Raw genomic sequence first — 14,447 nt, 5'->3', positions numbered from 1 at the left:
ATCGTCTATTTAAAATCACAAGCCGTCATGTGACAAAGGAGTGGTGCTGTGATTTTAAATAAAACCTGTTGGACTATGACCTTTTGTCATGTGACTTCTGACTCATCTCGAATAGGGGCCTACTGTTCCCTTCACCTTGTTCCTTTGACTCTATTTGCATCTCTCTTTATTTTCAGTGTTCAATTGGTGGCCCTCTTTCACAAGTCAGCCTTGGCACAGTCTTGTTGCGCAGTGTGTCTGAGTCAGCGATTGTGGGTTCAAATCCCAATCCCAGATATCTGAGAACAGAAACCAAGGCTGGCATGTCACCTCGATTACCGTGATGCCATCTCAGATGAGATGTTAAACTGAGGGAAAAGATTCTGCGACACTGATTAACAGCTGTGGGGGAAGGCTGATATTTATCACTGGACTAATGTGAGTAAGAGGTGATCTTGCTATATCATTGCTTTTTGTGGGGGATTGCCGTATGCAGATTAGCTACCGTATTCCCGGCAGCCCCCTGGTCCTCACTCTCACTGCTGCTGCTGGAAGAATGGAGCTGAGAACTGGAGATGGAGTTCAACCTGGACAAATGTGAAGGGATTCATTTTGGAAGGTCGAATTTGGATGTTGAATACAGGGTTAAAGACAGGATTCTTGGCAGTATGGAAGGACAGCGGGATCTTGGGGTCCCTGTAAATAGATCCCTCAAAGTTGCCACCCAAGTTAATGGGGTTGTTAAGAAGCTGCATGGTGTTTTGGCTTTCATTAACAAGGGGATTTGGTTTAAGAGCTGTGAGGTTTTGCTGCAGCTCTTATAAAACCCTGGTTAGACCACCCTTGGAATATTGTATCCAGTTCTGGTCACACCATTATAGGGAGGATGTAGATGCTTTAGACAGGGTGCAGAGGAGATTTACCAGGATGCTGCCTGGATTGGAGGGCTTTTCTTATGAAGAGAGATTGAGTGAGCTGAGACTTTTCACACTGGAGAGAAGAAAGAAGAGAGAGGTGACTTGATAGAGGTGGACAAGGTAATGATCGGCATAGATAGAGTAGTTAGTTAGCCAGAGACTTTTCCCCAGAGCAGAAATGGCTGTCACAAAGGGTCATAATTTTAAGGTGATTGGAGGAAGGTTTAGGGGAGATGTCAGAGATAGGTTCTTTACTCAGAGAGTGGTGGGTGCGTGGAATGGATTGCCAGTGGTGGTAGTCGAGTCAGAGACATTAGGGACATTTAAGCGACTGTAGGGCTAGCACATTTACGGCAGTAAATTGAGGGATGTGGAAGTTAGGTTGATCTTAGATTAAGATAAATGTTTGGCACAACATTTCAATGGCTTACCTCCAGTTCAAATGCATTTCATTGGCTGTAAAACATTTTATAAGTCCTTGAGGTAATGGAAGGCACTTTGTAAGAATGGATTCTTTCTTTCTTTGGCTGTTTAATGTTGGAATTGTTTCTGTTCCCTCGTCTTTCTCTTGAGAAATACAGGACTGTTCATTATTAGAGGCAGGGACTGGCCCTGCCACCAGAGAATCCAAGGCCCAGTAGCTCACAGGACTGAGAGTGGTCAGAGCCTTGTGCGCCAAAGCTGCTCGGTGCAAGTTAATGAAGTAATCTTGGTTAAAATGATGTTCAGGACTGCAGTGCTTTTGAGAAAATCAGAAAGCAGCACGGGGCGATATCGCTGCTGTAAATGGATCATTCCGAGTTTCATCCAGCCATGTCCAACTACAACAGAGGAAGGAAACTATTCACTTGTAGTTTGTTTTGTTGTTAGTGGTGCTATAGGAAGTCAGTGCAACAAAACTAATTCTGGAGTGATAGAGATTGTTGGGGGTCATGTGCGGTTTGGAACCTGAATGGGAGTCTGCCTGTAGTTGTGACCTCAGTCTGGTGACAGAGGGTGCTTGAGGTGAGCATGGAGTCATGGGACTAAGCTGATTCCAGCCTCTTTCTACACAAAATGCAGCAAATTGGAGATGGTGTTGCATCAAGCTTTCTCTGCTCTCTGGGGTCTCAGAACCTGGCTTGCCTCAACCAGGAAGCTAATGGAGCATTGAACTGGGCGTTTGTGATTAATGAGAGAGAGAATGGTCTTCCAAATCTGAGCATCAGTTCCAAGCACAAAGCCTGTTGGCCTTGTTACTGCCACACTTAAATTGCCAATTCTGGGCAATTCCTCATGTGACTTTCAACAGTCCAACCTGCTTAAATATTACCTTTTTCACCAGTCTTGAATTTTCTTTTTGCTGCCAAGAAATTAGAATGATCAAAGAAAAAAGCAACAAAAATGCTTTTGCTTTTAAACAACCCAATGATATTCTTTTTCCAAGTTGGTCACAGCGGTGTCCAGCAGATTAGCCTTTTAATTCTCAGAGAATCTCGGGCAGACTTGGAGGATTGGCAACATGGGCAGCACGGTGGCACAGTGGTTAGCACTGCTGCCTAACAGCACCAGAGACCCGGGTTCAGTTCCCATCTCGAGCAACTGTCTGTGTGGAGTTTGCCCATTCTCCCCGTGTCTGCGTGGGTTTCCTCCGGGTGCTCCGGTTTCCTCCCACAGTCCAAAAATGTGCAGGTTAGGTGAGTTGGCCATGCTAAATTGCCTGTAGTGTTAGGTGAAGGGGTAAACGTAGGGGAATAGGTCTGGGTGGGTTGCTCTTCGGAGGGTCGGTGTGGACTTGTTGGGCCGAAGGGCCTGTTTCCACACTAAGTAATCTAATCTAATCTAATCTAATCAAACATGGACTGCAGTCCCTAGCACAGCAGGACATGTATCAGGATAGTGGCCAAAGACAGGGCCCATTTTAAATTAATGCATGGAAAACTGAACTGGCTTTGGAACAGGCACACGTTCATTCAAATCCAGTTTTCAGATGCATAAGAATAATGAGAGATTAATTTTTACTGTTCGATATCTCACTTACTGCTTCACCCAAGCCAGCAGCTGAAACTCTTGTGCACTTAAACTTTGCAAGAATTTTCTTTGGCAGTTAAACAAATGCACTGAAAACCCTGAACACAAGCTAGAAACTAGTCCCGTGTAATTTTGTGGCCTCACAGTGTCACTTCAGTACATGAATATTTTAACTCCACGCTCAGTAATTACACCAGCTTAGCCTTCCACAAATGAACTGTTTTAGGATCTCAGTTAAGTTGCAAATCGGAAGCAGATGTTGAGGGGAAAGCATCAAAATTGCATCTAATTTCCAATTCACTTCCTATCTCACAGATGGCCTGTGGCTGAGCCAAAACTCCGAAAGGTTTGGTGGCAGGGGGACAGTGAGAGCTATAGGTGTAACATCAGCAGTTTGCTCTTAGGAAAAGGTAAAGTTCCCCAGTTGGCAAAGATTCCCAACAGGTCCACCCCTCAGGATAGTACGTAGCTCCTGTACTTAGAGGGCTGCCTCTCAACTGAGGACTATTGACACTGAATGAAAATGTATTCTGCTTTCTCAATAAGAGATCCAGAGAGAATCAGCCGTTATGGAGTTAGCTGAGAGTATAAAGGAGTGAGGAAGTTGCAGAATGACTGCAGCTGGATGTTGGCTGTGTGGAGTTTGCACTGTGTCTGCACTGATTGAGAACCTGATGGAGGCATTTTCATTCAAGGGTTCCCAAAGTGAACGAGATGGTTATTTGAAAAGGATAGTCTACAGCAGACACACTGGAGCAGGACCATCAACGCTGCCTGCACAAGCTCCTGCCATCTGCTGGGAAAAAAGATGCAAAAAATTGAAACCAGGTGCAAACAGTGCACTGCCTCACCAGTCCCTTCCCACGTCCATCTTCTGCCCCATGTGGAACAGAGCCAGTGGAAGCTGCATCTGTCTGTACAGCTACCTACAGACTCACCCTGAGAGTGGTAGGGTCAGCCTCATCTGCGAGGGACCGTTGATGATGAGTGGCTGGTATATTGGGTCCAGGTCGATGTGTTTGTTGATAGAGTCTGTAGATGAGTGCCATGCCTCTAGGAATTCCCTGGATGTTCTCTGTTTGGCTTGTCCTATAATAGTAGTGTTACCGGAGTTGTTTGTATGTGGCGCTTAGGCGGTTGGCACAGGATTCCCATTTCCTGGCTTGTCTTAGCGTCTCTCGCCCGTAGGTGTTCAAAGTTTCGGAGAAGATTTGTAGCTCGGGTGCTCGTTGTTGTGGTTCTGTTCACCGAGCTGGGAATTTGTGTTGCAAACGTTTCGTCCCCTGTCTAGGTGACATCCTCAGTGCTTGGGAGCCTCCTGTGAAGCGCTTCTGTGATGTTTCCTCCGGCATTTGTAGTGGTTTGAATCTGCTGCTTCCGGTTGTCAGTTCCAGCTGTCCGCTGCAGTGGCCGGTATATTGGGTCCAGATTGATGTGCTTATTGATTGAATCTGTGGATGAGTGCCATGCCTCTAGGAATTCCCCGGAAGCGGCAGAGACAACCCACTATAAATGCCGGAGGAAAGATCACAGAAGCGCTTCACAGGAGGCTCCCAAGCACTGAGGATGTCACCTAGACAGGGGACGAAACGTCTGCAACACAAATTCCCAGCTCGGCGAACAGAACCACAACAACGAGCACCCGAGCTACAAATCTTCTCACAGACTTTGAATCTGATTGACTAACTGTAGTGCATGTGACATTTTTAAACATTTTAGACAAAGCAGTGCTTGGAGTGGACATGTATTTAGTAGAATGAGTGTGAAGGCATGGATTAGCTGGAGTAGGCCAGAACAGATGTAGAAATGCAGTAAAAACAGAAAGCCATGTAGATTCTCACACCTCTGAGACAATGCTTGACCAGTAACTCACCTCTGTTTCCCTACCTTGGCTGTATATCCCTTGATATAATTAAATTTAATAAAAATTCCAATTTTAAAACTTGGCACACCCGGTATTGGCCTTGCACTGACAGATGAACCAGCAGTTGCCTCAGTGGTACTTACTTCACTGCTTTCCCATCACAAACTATCACCCCGGATAGCTCTTCAATGACACCCACACCCACACTTCCAGGAGGTATTGGATCAGGAAGGTGTTATGGGGAACCACCAGGAAGGGTCCCGATTGTTTTAATTAAATGTCCCAGTGCTCCGGCAAACTCCTAAATGTAGTTCAGAAGTCCCAGTTTTCAGCTTTTTCCCTGTTTGCCAAATATAAACGGAACCTGGATGGGGAAAATTTGTAAGAAGGCTCATCCTTCTACCTATAACTGCTCAGCACGTGGTATAGCATTGCCTGCAGCACACCTGTATCCTGCTGCCTCCATTACCAATGGAGTTGCCAGTACCCGATTGGCAGCAATGGCTCTATTACTAATTGCACCGTCCATGACATCCCCCCCCCCCCGCCAACCTCTTGGTTAGAGAGATGTACAGCATGACAGACCCTTCGGTCCAACTCATCCATTCAATAACATAATGGCTCAGTGGTTAGCACTGCTACCTCACAGTGCCTGGGTCCCGGGTTCAATTCCACTCTCTGTCAACAGTCTGTGTGGAGTTTGCACTTTCTCCCCGTGTCTGCGTGGGTTTCCTCCAGATGCTCCTGTTTCCTCCCAAAGTCCAAAGATGTGCAGGTTAGGTGGAGTGGCTGTGCTAAATTGTCCATAGTGTTGAAGAATGTGTAGGTTAGGTGAGTTAGCTGTGGGTTACAGGGATAGGTGGGAGGGGTGATACGGGGTGGGATGCTGCTCAGAGGGTTGGTGTGGGCTTGGTGGGCCGAATGGCCTGATTTGACACTGTAGCGATTCTGTGAATAACAGAATTGTTACAGTGTAGGAGGAGGCTATTGTAGACTGTTACTGCACTCTATCCACATCCCACCTAATATGTGGCACCAAAACCTGACACAGTACTCTAGCTGAGGTCAAACTAGTGTCTTCTATAAGTTCAGCATAACCTCCTTGCTCCAGTACCCACTGTCCCAATAATAAAGCCTAAGATACTGTATGGTTTATTATCTCTACCTATCCTGCCATTGTTAATGACTTATATATCTGTGCATCCCAGTCTCTGTGCCTCTGCACACCCTTCAGAATAGTATCTTATATTCGATACCATCACTCAAAGTCTTTTTAATCAAAATGTATCAGCGCTGACTCTTCTGGAACCTATTGTGAAGTGTTGCAGAGTGCAAGGAGATGTTGGTGAAAATTGTGTGTTAGTCTGTGATGCCAACCCAGCCATGGAGCAGAGGTTTTCACTGTCCAGCCTCACAAGGGGAGTGCTGTGGGTGTGGGTGTGGCAGGGGTAGGGGTACACATGGGTTGCATCCCAGTAGGAGTTACCACTTTCAGGAATGGGGAAACCGTGGACAGGAAGTTGGAATAAAAATTGATCGGATGGCTCCCAGTTGCATTAAGATGTTTCTTCCAAGTCCATGCCCTCATGACCGATGATATGTAAATGAGGGTACAGTCCAACAGGAAAATTTGTATCATCTGAACACTCTTAAAATTTTTCCTCCAATTCTAGTTCATGAAAATAACTTATATGTAAATTAAAAGGAGGACCACGGGAGCTCTTATTCATTCATGTTGCCTCCGCTGTACTTAGAATCCCTACAGTGTGGGAGCAGGCCATTCAGCCCATCAACTCCACACTGACCCTCTGAAGAGCATCCCACCCACCCTGTAACCCTGCATTTCCCATGGCCAATCCATCTAACCTGCACATCTTTGTATTGTGGGAGGAAACCACACAGGCATGAGGAGAATGTGTAACTCCACACAGACAGTCACTCGAGGCTGGAATTGAACCTGGATGCCGGGTGCTGTGAGGCAGCAGTGCTAACCGCTGTGCCACCGTGTCTTACCTGGGAGTTCTCAATAAGGGAGTACAGTGGGAGCTTTACCATCTTAAAGTTGTTGGACCTGCTCAGAGTGGGTGTGTGTGTTCAGCCCATCAGTGAACAGGAAAGGAATATAAATGAGATGGAAGAGGGAGAACTGTTGTAATGAACTGAAACTTGAGCAAATGCTGTTGTGTTCCTTGAGGGCTCTGATATGGAGTTGGTGGAGCTCCGTTACTGACACTGAATGCCTGAAGCATCAAGTGTAATAAAAGGCAGATTACCAGTCACGCTGGTTTCAGAGATTCAGTGGGTAGAGTCATCATCAGGCAGCTAATGAGCGATTACTCCCATACATTGCACAAGTTAAAAAAGAATCACCTTTCTCTGCCTTGCATTAACTAAAGAATTACACACTGATGAAGCTGTAACAGACAAGCTCTTCAATTTCCCTGTACCCCTTCAAAAACATTGTCTAAACTTTCAACCCAGCTGAAGGCATCTGGACTGTGGCTTCATTCTGAAAGTCAATGACCCTGGATGGAGCCTTGACATCTCCCTAGCCAGAGGCCCACAGCAGCAGCATCTCCAATAGACCCTCCTGCATATTTTGACGCTGTAGCCTTGGAAGCTTTGAGGAGGTGATGCGTGAGGCAGGGTGTCAGGAATGCGGATTCTGATGGTGCTGGTAATGAAAAGTTGGGGTCCAAGGATTCAAACGGTGGGCTCCATTTGACAGTAGCTGTCTGAGGAATGAAGCAACATTGTTCACACATTGAGAAAGTCAACCTCGGCATGTGTATGAAGGAAACCCCAAAGGGGAAAAAGCTGTCTTTGGCAGAGGGAAATGGAAAAAGGGAGGATGTGATGGGTGAAGCTGCAGTTACATTGCCAGACAAATTCCCCACTGCATTTACAGGAAGGGTGACCAGTAGTATTGCAGATACATGTGTAGCGCAGCAGTTACAGTCACATACAGAGTTGTAGCACCAGTCACAGCTGTAGTTATGGAGACACAGTCCCTGATGATGTTACTGACACCAGTGCAATGTGCCAGACATTTTGCCTGATTTTGATTTTACAACCCTCAGCCAAGAGCACTAAAATCCCTGAGTCTGGCTCTGCATGGGCGGCACGTTGGCTCAGTGGTTAGCACTGCTGCCTCACAGCACTATGGTCCTGGGTTCGATTCCCACCTGTCTGTGTGGAGTTTGCACATTCTCCATGTGTCTGCGTGGGTTTCCTCCGGGTGCTCCAGTTTCCTCCCACAGTCCAAAGATGTGTAGGTCAGGTGAATTGGCCATGCTAAATTGCCCACAGTGTTAGGTGCATTAGTCAGGGGTAAATATAGGGGAATGGGTTTGGATGGGTTTCTCCTCGGAGGGGCCGTGTGGACTTGTTGGGCTGAAGGGCCTGTTTCCACACTGTAGAGAATCTAATCTAATCATATCATTCAGGGTCAGTTCCACACTCTGGGGTTAGATTTGCCAGCCGGGCCATTGAGGAAGTAAATTGTTCTTCTCTCTCTATACCTGCATTCTGTTCCTCCTCCTTTCTCTGTCCTTCACTTCCCTCTCATTCCAGCCCAATTCAATGCAGCCTCCGTATTTGAACTTTAGCTCAGGAAGCTCCATGTTGTGCTGAAGGAGTTGGATCAAATCCTTTGCTGGCAGGCGGACCCATTGTGGCACCTGCCATGCCAGGCAGAAATTGTCTCCATTGCACAGAGCTGAGTGAAGCCCTTGTTGGGATGAATCGGAATTCTGTGCATGTCTCACCAGCTCCTCGTCCCTACCTCTCCATCTCCTGGCAAGGGAAGCCAAGTAAGGTTCGGTTCCGTTTCAAAATTGCGTGGCTTTGTTCTGCTTTGTCGCCCACAGTCCCCTTACTTCAAGTCGCATTAATGTTGGTGTAAATTTGATTCACAGTTAATTACTGTGGCCTTGTAGAGAGTCGGGCAAGTTGAGACATGGCATGTGATAATTCTCTGCACATTACACGGCGAGCTCCCTGTGGGAGATCACGGAGTCAAGTATTTGAACGCCTGTACTCCATTCCACAGGCTCTCAGTCAGGAATTAACCACATCTGGTGCTGCTTTACCCTCTCTGAGCAGCCCCCCCCCACCCCCCCCTTCCACGGGAACACTGAGTATTAGAGAGGGGGAAGGGGCCTCATTGGCTGCAGGCTCCACCTGAGCAGACATCACCCCCACCTCAGGGACTGCAGCCACAAATGCCAGCCCCTTTGGGCAATGCCCTCTGCATGTGCCCCTCCTTACTCAGGAAATAAATAGGAAGGGGCAGAAAATGAAGCAGTGAATCTGAACTTAAAGCATTGCTGGTTGCTTCTGTGCTCTCTGCCTGCATCAGTGACACTAAACCTGTTGTGATTACCTGATGGATGCAGCTCTATAATATAAATGTATCAGTTAAAAGGGAAGGGTTAGTCCTCCTCACATTTCGGACATTAACATCTCACGGACAACCAGATAGAACACTCCAGAACACATGGATCTCTCTCTCTCTCTCTATCTCTGTCTGTCTGTCTCTCTTTCTCCCTTCTCTCTCTTCTCTCCCTCTCTTCCCCCCGTCCCCTTCTCTTACACCTCTCTCCCTCTCTGTCCCCCTCGACCTCCACCTCTCTCTCCACCCTATTCCCCCCCCCTCCCCCTTCCCCTCCTCCCACTCTCCCCCCTTTTTCTCTCTGCCTCTCTCTGTTTCTCTGTCTGTCTGTCTCTCTCTCTCTCTCAGTCACGTGTATGAATCGGTTAAATATTCCAGTCTTCAATGTGACCATGTACAGCATGAAGTTAGGGGGTGGGGAGCCTGAGAGCAGGGTTTCTACAGGCATTTTGTTATGTTTTTGTGTGTTTTAAAGGAAAAAGCAGTAAGAAATAGAATGGGATCTCTTTAGAATAATCAATTCAGTGCATTCATTTCTTCATATAACCTAAACTGCGTTACTGGTCTCTAATCATGTCTCACCTCGCTAGAATGCTTCTGGGTCTGTCTTTTATAAAGACAGGGGAACACACAGGGCGACAAAACAAAGGGTCTTTGTAATGTGCTCTGGGTGCCCTGATTGTTTTCACTGGATTCGAGACATGAAGGAAACTCTCCAGATCAGACAGGGCAAATGGTCCATTTACAGGAGTGACTGGTCGTGTTGAACCATGGAAAACACTTACCACAAATTGGTGAAAATTGTAACAACAGTCTTTTATTCAAAGATCATTTGTCAGAGAAAGCAAATCAGCCTGTAATGAGCTTTAAGCACTGTTTATCTGTGTCAGTGTGTTTAGTTATGATCCTGGTCCATTACTCCAACTTCAATCAGAGTTGGTTGAAGCTCTGAGAGGATTAACTACCTGGTTTGGTTCTGGATTAAAAGATATGGTGCTGACTGATGTATCTCTCAATGGTATCATCACATCCTGTCTGAACGAGCTGTTGTAAAGTTTTCCCTATTACTATAATTTTCCCCTCGCTTTCTTCCCATCTCCTGATGGCTGACTCTATCCTCCATGCAACCAAATATTTACCCATGTGACCCTCTGCTGCTGCTGGTGTTGTGGGTTTCACCTCCAGCAGTGTATCCTGGCTTTGTTTATATTATCTCTTGTAACGTAAAAAACTGCGACCTGAGTAATGTCATATTGAAGAATCCAACCAATACTCGATATTGTGAGTTTTGCACGCACATTGCTAACGTTTTGAGGAACCAAACAGAAAGCTTCTCCACACTTACGTCATTGCCTTGTTTTCAGCTCGCAATTTGCGATTGTGCTGCCATTTTCATGCCTGCTCCCAGCATCCTGTCCCACAGTTCTGAGTCACATTGTGTTCTCTTCATGTTGTTCATTATTGAGTGCTTGTCATCATCGATTATTGCAATCCTCCACCAAGGCGTAACAAATGTAGTGCTAAGAGAAAGCACTGCAGTATTAAGCTAAATATTAAATTAGAAGTGATAAAATGTAATCTAAAAGATAAGCATGTGGTCATTATTGGACATTGTTTGTAACTTCCTGCAATGCATGATTGTAAAGAACACTGATGGAATCGAATGGAAAGCAAAGTGTGTTTTAAAGCATTGAGAGGTTAGGATAGCACAATAAGCAAATGTTATCATGGGGGGATAAGGTGGAATGATCACTGGGGCTATGAACCGAGGATCTCCATAACAGTAACACGCCGATCAGCTTCTTCCTCATTCTGGAGAAGGCTTTGTGCTCCTGAGAAAGGAGATGGGAGAGGAAGATACAGTGAAAGAGTAACCATTCAAAGCTGCCCTCAGACTGTTTTACAGGTTTCAGACACTATACAGTTTTCATAACATTTAAAATTCAGGGGGAGTCAGCCAGTCTGACGTGGATCTGCAGAAGCATTTCTGGATAAACTTAAGAGAATCACGGAGGAAGGTGGGTTTGATCCTAGCCAGGTGTTTAATGTTGATGAAACTGGCTTCCATTTGAAACGTGTGCCTCTAGGACACATGCTTCTGGCAGCAAGAAGGCTTCAAGGCCTCAAAGGATTCTCCTTTGTAGGAAGCCTACTCCAATAGCGATATAAAACGTAAGCCATTACTTGTGCATAGGCAGGAGGACAATGAGAAGCATTGTAAAATCCCAGCTTCTTGGAAAATGAACTTTTCAGTGCAGGGCCTGTATAGCAAAGCAGACTTTCCATCAGGCATTAGTGGATTATTTTCTACCAGAAGCAAAAAAGTACGCTGAGGGAAATAATCCTAATCTCAAGATCTATCTGAGCCCCACGACCTGGATCTGGAACCATTATATCCCATGATCAGAGTGCTTTTTATAGCACCAAGGGTCACGTGGCTTTGTGCAGCCAATGGACACTGGTGTCATTGCTTGCTTGAAGCCTGTTGTTTGAGGAAAATATTCCACAATCTGATACATGAGACTGAAGGCAATGACAAGCCTACAGTCCAGGAATTCTGGAGAAATTCCAACATTTTTGGACGTGACTTTGTTGATTGATTCTTTCTGGGATGAGGTATTGACCCACCTAATGAATGGTTTGTGGAAGAAAGCCCATCCTAATGCAGGCCATTCCTTTGAGGGGTTCAGTGATGTATCATGTATACATGGTGAAACCATGTAACAAGCAAAGGAAGTGGGCTTCCACAAAGTAGGAGAAAATGATGTTGACCAACAATTGGAACTGCGTGGTACACCTCTAAGATGTTGCTGAATTAGATAAACCATACCTTTTGAGGGAGAATGTCTGGATGATGATGATGAAGAAAACAATATTTTTCTCAAAAGAGAGACCTCACATATCCTGAACTCCGAAATATGTTTGAGCATTGGAACTGCAATCAGCATTATCCAAAATCACTGCACTCTCGCTTCGATCATTCTGACAAGCCAGCATGAAATGTTCAAGATTCTTCGGCATGCTACCATGAAATATTTAAGATGCAAAACTGTAAGTAGGGAGGCAAAGAATCCTGGGTTCTTTCTTGTAAAAGTAACACCAGGCATGGATGTACCTGGAGCACTACCTTCAGACATACTACTGGGGGAAACATGCTGAGGTTATATCTTTTGCAGAGCGAGAGAGAGTGTGGTTCTGGGGCAGAGTGATTCAGTGACATTGAGATGGCAATTGATGACCCTCTGTATCTCCAACCTCTGCCAATACCCCTCTTAAAAATCATAGATTAGATTACCTCCAGTGTGGAAACAGGCCCTTCAGCCCAACAAATTCACACCGACCCTCCGAAGAGCAACCCACCCAGACCCATTCCCCTACATTCACCCCTGACTAATGCACCTAACACTATGGGCAATTTAGCATGGCCAATTCACCTAACCTGCACATCTTTGGGCTGTAGGAGGAAACTGGAGCACCCGGAGGAAACCAACGCAGACACAGGGAGAATGTGCAAACTCCACACAGACAGTTGCCCGAGGCGGGTATTGAACCCAGGTTCCCTGGCACTGTGAGGCAGCAGTGCTAACCACTGAGCCACCATGCTGCCCCAAATAGCTTCAAATTAAATATCTTTTTACACTAAACATGGTTTTCTGTTTGAATCATTGCTTAAAAAAGGCAGTGTGTTCCAGCTACAATAATGTATAAATATTACATTTCACAGGTACCTGTTGTCTGTGGTCATTTTGAGTTTATAGGTTATAACAGAGCAGCATTCTTTCAAAAGCATGCTATGCTTCAAGTGACCCCCTCAGTACGATGGAGTGTGAGAGCTTTTTACCCTCCAATCATGTGCTATGGTCCAGTTTGATAACTATGAGATGTTACATCATGGGTAAATTATTCCCCAATGTGAGACGTCACATTTGATTAATTCAACATCTGTGCATGTACTTGTTCCAGACACAGAGTGGTGCCAGAAGCACTGGCTACCTCTCCCTCCATCCCAGCCTAATGGCACTGAGGGCAGTTGTAACTTCACACCATCAAGGTAAAAACAATGACTGCAGATGCCAGAAACCAGATTCTGGATTAGAGTGGTGCTGGAAAAGCACAACAGGTCAGGTAGCATCCAAGGAGCAGGCACCTGACTGAGGTCAGTTCAACGTTGATCAGGAATTAAAGGTTTTCGAGGCTTTCATTGAAACAAATGGATTAAAGTTAGTGCGTGTGACTCTCATAATTCTCTGAATGAATGGGTAAGTGCAGTTGACATCTGAGTCTATAAAGAGTGAAAGAACTGGTCACTTCCTCGATCAGCGAGTGAGAATGAGTGAAATAGTTGTGTGTTTCTGGTTGAGAGGCTGTGAAGACACTGACAGGGAGGAGAAGGGGATGCTTTCAACAAAAGCAAGATGGTGTTCAGGTCAGTCATAAATTGTTTGGCCAATTGGCCTTTTCCTGCTCTTAAAACATTGAGTAAGGAACAGTCCAGCCAGCCTCGTGTTTGTCTGAGACCAATGCAATTATTTTGTCAGGGCACTAATCCTTTGGTGTACTTTTACAAATGCAAAACCTGATGGAAAGGCTGAAAGGCTGGGTCCTCAAAAGGAACTGTGTCTGGCTGTATGTTGTACCATCTTGAAGGACAGGGCTTCACTGCACTGATAGTCCACCCTTCCTGGTCTCACTCAGTTTTGACTCTGGTCGTTTGCGGTAATGCTTCCCTTGAGCATGTAGGGGATCTAGGTCAAAGTTAGTGCTTGACCCAGCCGCATCCCATTTTCCTCTTATTTGGCTCAACAAGGGATCCCACAGCCATGAAAGGGACTTAGCTCCTCCCTTTGACCTGAAAGAAATTGGTACTGGAGAGGGAGCCCCATCAGGAAGGCTTTCCACAGAGCTTGTTCCAAGCCCTTGGAATTCTAGCTGAGGTTCTGATGGAGGGTGTTGGCATGATCCCCAGCCTTTGATATGCCTGAGCTGGGAGTTTCTAATGGGGCAGTGCAGTGCGGAAGGAGTCTTACTGTCAACTTGAACTGCACTCTCACTATCCTTATTAAACATTTTAATTGACATGTATGCCTGTGGCCACGCAGAACAGAAATAGAGGCATGTACCTACCTCATTGTAACTCTGCTGCATTACTCACAGGCTGTTTAATAGCTGGAAGGAGAAAATGACAGTGAGAATGATTTTCTTTTCTCCCAACTATGTTTGACTAATTTCTGGCTATTACTGACAAAATGTACCATTCAAGGACATATGCATTATTGAGTAGATG

General features: G+C 45.7%; 1 protein-coding gene across 1 annotated transcript in view; it reads left to right on the top strand.

The window, feature by feature from the left end:
• Positions 1-200: 200 nt before the first annotated feature.
• LOC140487121 (kazrin-like) overlaps positions 201-14,447 on the top strand; it is a 339,165-nt gene continuing 324,918 nt past the window's right edge. Inside the window, exon 1 of the mRNA XM_072586643.1 lies at positions 201-417. The gene's annotated coding sequence lies outside the window, so the exon portion shown is untranslated. The remainder of the gene's footprint in view (positions 418-14,447) is intronic.

Source organism: Chiloscyllium punctatum, chromosome 16 (genome assembly GCF_047496795.1).
Source record: "Chiloscyllium punctatum isolate Juve2018m chromosome 16, sChiPun1.3, whole genome shotgun sequence".
Taxonomy (NCBI): domain Eukaryota; kingdom Metazoa; phylum Chordata; class Chondrichthyes; order Orectolobiformes; family Hemiscylliidae; genus Chiloscyllium; species Chiloscyllium punctatum.
Note: the sequence above shows the minus strand (reverse complement) of the source record. Positions and strands in the feature narration are given on the sequence as shown.